This window comes from Schistocerca piceifrons, unplaced genomic scaffold, assembly GCF_021461385.2.
Source record: "Schistocerca piceifrons isolate TAMUIC-IGC-003096 unplaced genomic scaffold, iqSchPice1.1 HiC_scaffold_114, whole genome shotgun sequence".
Classification (NCBI taxonomy): Eukaryota; Metazoa; Arthropoda; class Insecta; order Orthoptera; family Acrididae; genus Schistocerca; species Schistocerca piceifrons.
Window position 1 is genome coordinate 22,501 of NW_025726950.1, and position 5,000 is coordinate 27,500.

The window sequence follows — 5,000 nt, forward strand, 5'->3', positions numbered from 1 at the left end:
GTGCAGGCGCGCGGCCCACATCTCTCCAACCTGCGTCGACGATTTGAGGAGGTGGCCCTCCCACATAAGATGCCGCTCCAGCGCCTCAATCTCACGCTGCACCTCGTCCCGGCCTGCACCGTCGGCGGCTGGCCCAATCCTCTTCAGCGCCAGGAGACGGGACCGGCGAAGTGTTGGCCCCATCCATCGGCATGATGGGATGCCGAGGCCTCCCTGGGCTACAGGAGCGTGGAAGTAGCCCAGGGGAGTGTCCGCCGGAAGGCGGAACCATCTCCTGACGGCGGCACGGATGGTCACATCTGCCGCTTTCAACGCACCCACTCGGGTGCGGCTGAGGGCCAGCCCATGGTACAGGCCAGGCAGAAGTACGGTGGTGAGGGCGTGGAGGCGCTGTTGCGGCTTGAGCGGAGCTCGGGAGATGACGTCCAGCTGCTCCACCAGGTGGCGTCGTGGGTTGAAAACGCAGCGACCCGCGGTGGAGAATTGCAGTCCCAGGTACCGGAAGGTTTCACCCACACGTAGGGCGGGCACGGTGGCGTTGCCCGCTTTGAAGGTAACGTCGGCGTCGACCTTCACCTTCTTGTCGCGCCCAGACGCGACTAAGGCGAGGGTGAAACACTTCCGGGCGTTGATCTGCAGCCCCAGATGGGCGAGGGCTGCGACGGCTGCGTCGATGAGGGACTGCAATCCCCTCGCGGTCGATGCAAAAAGCAGGACGTCATCTGCGAAGGCCGCAGCGTTAACTCTGCGACCAAGGATCCGAGCTCCGATGTGGGAGGGAAGTTGACTCAAAACATAGTCCACCGCAAAATTGAAAAGGAGGGGGGAGAGGGGGTCACCCTGACGCACACCCCTAGCCGGCTGCAGGGGCACGCCCACGTCGGCGCCGCCCGCTATCACTGTCGTGCTACCCTCGTAACACCTTTCGACGTACTCAATAAAGCAATCCGGCAGGCCATGAGCCCTCAGCACGGGGCGGAGGGCAGCATGGTCCACCGAATCGAACGCTTTAGAGACGTCGATCGATGCCACAAAAACAGAGCGACAGGAGCGGACTGCGTCGGTGAGAGCAGTGTCCAAGATGAAGGTGTTTTCCAACATCCCATCCCGGGGGATGAATGCCCGCTGACGTTCGTCCACAGCACATGCACGCATCAGGCGTGACGCGAGAACCTTGTGAAAGGTCCGCGCCAACACCGAGCAGACCGTAATGGGGCGAAAGTCAGCGGGGGATGTTGGTGCAGCCGTTTTGGGGAGAAGTGACGTCCGGGCGCGAAGCAGACGCTCGGGGAGGGCGCGGGCCAGGAGGAAGAGGTTCAAGAGTTTCACCAGGACTTCATGCGGCAGGCGCCGCAGCTCCGCTGGAGTCAGGCCGTCCGGCCCGGCTGCCGATCCCCTGGGCGGCAAGGCAGCAGCGACCTCCTCACGTGTGACCGGCCCCCATAGGCACTCAGGAGCGACAGGCTCCGAGTGCGGGAGAAGGCGGTCACGGATGAAGCCGGCGGTGGAGATCGGCTTCTTCGTGAAGAGGTCCGCCCAGAAGTCCAGCAGACCGGGGATGTCGGGTGGCGGCTGCAGCAGGGTGCCGTCCAGCAAGCCGCGCACGCAACGTGCACGCGACCTACGGAAGGCGTCCTGTGTGCGCGCGTATTCCCAGCGGCGCCGCTTGCGCTTCTGCAGCGGCGGGGCGGCAGGCGGCCGCTTGGATGATTGGCGCGGCCGCTGTGTCCTGGTGATCGACCTCTCCCCCCTGGACCCGACCGACGCAAGGGCATCCGGGAGCATGCCCAGGATGACATCGGGCGGCGTGCCCCGCCCCAGACCAATGACTCGATCCAGGGCAGAGAAACGCTGGGCGGAAGCAGGTAGCCCCGCCAGATGCTCCCAGATGGCGGCGTCAGTCGGCCCCTCCGGCGGCGGCCCGGTGGTGTCGGCCGCGAAGTCCTCGGCTGCGTCGACGGGCGGCGCAGCGGCCTCGCCCGCGTCAGGCAGCGAGCTCGCTGCTCCACGGCGGGACGCCGGCTCTTCGCCCCGACCGATCTCAAGTGCCTCCATGAATTGGCGGACAAGCTGCTTGTGGGCAGCTTGCCGCCGTCGGCACTTGATTGCCTCAAGCGTTCGGTCGGGGAACATCCTGGTAAGTTCTTGATTTACAAAGAAGAACCGGGCGTCCCTCTCAAGGAACAGTTCGGCCTCTGCCTTGGCGAGCGACAGGACTTCTTCCTCCGTCCACCTCGCGCGATGCCTCTCCGTCACGATCTCAGCGTTGGCGGCCGCAGGGTGTTGGCGGCGGCGATGGACCCCGAGACCGTTCTTCGTGGTAAAAGTGCGGTGGCACTCACTGCAAGCAAAGGGAGCTACACAAACTATCGCATTTTCGTTACGGCCGGTTGGCCGGATAGGTGCTGGGGTAGCTGGGGTGGCACCTTCAGCGGAAGGGCCACCATCTCTTGTTTCTTGTCGGCTGCCCCCAACTATAAAGGGATAATGCGAGGGGGGGCTGGTAACCCCCCCAAGCCCCTGGTGCGGTCTTCCACTCTGTGAAAATCAGCGGGCCCACGAGAAGGGGAGAAGACCGCAGGAGAGGAGAGGCTAAGAGGGCTAGGCCCATGTATTGCGCATCACTCTCCCTGTAACTATAACCCAAGGAAGGCACCTCGCAGCAGCAGCACGACTACATCAAGACCGCACTTCGAAAAGCCAAGTCCGGATGCAGCCACACCGCCGCCACTTGGCCACCTTAAGAGAGTCATAGTTACTCCCGCCGTTTACCCGCGCTTGCTTGAATTTCTTCACGTTGACATTCAGAGCACTGGGCAGAAATCACATTGCGTCAACACCCGCTAGGGCCATCGCAATGCTTTGTTTTAATTAGACAGTCGGATTCCCCCAGTCCGTGCCAGTTCTGAGTTGATCGTTGAATGGCGGCCGAAGAGAATCCGCGCACCCGCGCGCCCCCGGAGGAGCACGCTAAGGCGGACGCGGCCTCGCAGCAAGGAAGATCCGTGGGAGGCCAAGGCACGGGACCGAGCTCGGATCCTGCACGCAGGTTGAAGCACCGGGGCGCGAACGCCGCGCAGGCGCGCGCATCCTGCACCGCCGGCCAGCACGAGGCCGACCAACGGCGAGAGCAGACCACGCCCGCGCTAAACGCCCGCACTTACCGGCACCCCTACGGCACTCACCTCGCCCAGGCCCGGCACGTTAGCGCTGACCCACTTCCCGACCAAGCCCGACACGCCCCGATCCTCAGAGCCAATCCTTATCCCGAAGTTACGGATCCAATTTGCCGACTTCCCTTACCTACATTATTCTATCGACTAGAGGCTCTTCACCTTGGAGACCTGCTGCGGATATGGGTACGAACCGGCGCGACACCTCCACGTGGCCCTCTCCCGGATTTTCAAGGTCCGAGGGGAAGATCGGGACACCGCCGCAACTGCGGTGCTCTTCGCGTTCCAAACCCTATCTCCCTGCTAGAGGATTCCAGGGAACTCGAACGCTCATGCAGAAAAGAAAACTCTTCCCCGATCTCCCGACGGCGTCTCCGGGTCCTTTTGGGTTACCCCGACGAGCATCTCTAAAAGAGGGGCCCGACTTGTATCGGTTCCGCTGCCGGGTTCCGGAATAGGAACCGGATTCCCTTTCGCCCAACGGGGGCCAGCACAAAGCGCATCATGCTATGACGGCCCCCATCAACATCGGATTTCTCCTAGGGCTTAGGATCGACTGACTCGTGTGCAACGGCTGTTCACACGAAACCCTTCTCCGCGTCAGCCCTCCAGGGCCTCGCTGGAGTATTTGCTACTACCACCAAGATCTGCACCGACGGCGGCTCCAGGCAGGCTCACGCCCAGACCCTTCTGCGCCCACCGCCGCGACCCTCCTACTCGTCAGGGCTTCGCGGCCGGCCGCAAGGACCGGCCATGACTGCCAGACTGACGGCCGAGTATAGGCACGACGCTTCAGCGCCATCCATTTTCAGGGCTAGTTGCTTCGGCAGGTGAGTTGTTACACACTCCTTAGCGGATTCCGACTTCCATGGCCACCGTCCTGCTGTCTTAAGCAACCAACGCCTTTCATGGTTTCCCATGAGCGTCGATTCGGGCGCCTTAACTCGGCGTTTGGTTCATCCCACAGCGCCAGTTCTGCTTACCAAAAGTGGCCCACTTGGCACTCCGATCCGAGTCGTTTGCTCGCGGCTTCAGCATATCAAGCAAGCCGGAGATCTCACCCATTTAAAGTTTGAGAATAGGTTGAGGTCGTTTCGGCCCCAAGGCCTCTAATCATTCGCTTTACCGGATGAGACTCGTACGAGCACCAGCTATCCTGAGGGAAACTTCGGAGGGAACCAGCTACTAGATGGTTCGATTAGTCTTTCGCCCCTATACCCAGCTCCGACGATCGATTTGCACGTCAGAATCGCTACGGACCTCCATCAGGGTTTCCCCTGACTTCGTCCTGGCCAGGCATAGTTCACCATCTTTCGGGTCCCAACGTGTACGCTCTAGGTGCGCCTCACCTCGCAATGAGGACGAGACGCCCCGGGAGTGCGGAGGCCGCCGCCCCGTGAAGGGCGGGGAAGCCCCATCCTCCCTCGGCCCGCGCAAGGCGAGACCTTCACTTTCATTACGCCTTTAGGTTTCGTACAGCCCAATGACTCGCGCACATGTTAGACTCCTTGGTCCGTGTTTCAAGACGGGTCGTGAAATTGTCCAAAGCTGAAGCGCCGCTGACGGGAGCGATTATTCCGCCCGAGAGCATCCCGAGCCAACAGCGGCGCGGGTCCGGGGCCGGGCCAGGTAGGTCCGTCATCCGGGAAGAACCGCGCGCGCTTGCCGGGAGCCCGAGCGCCCAAAGGGGCGAATCGACTCCTCCAGATATACCGCCGGGCAGCCAGCCAGGACACCGGGGCTCTGCCCAACAGACGCGAACCGAGGCCCGCGGAAGGACAGGCTGCGCACCCGGGCCGTAGGCCGGCACCCAGCGGGTCGCGACGT

At 62.7% G+C, this 5,000-nt stretch overlaps 1 pseudogene; it reads right to left on the reverse strand.

The window, feature by feature from the left end:
- Positions 1–5,000, reverse strand: part of LOC124728220 — a 7,961-nt pseudogene that overhangs the window by 2,338 nt on the left and 623 nt on the right.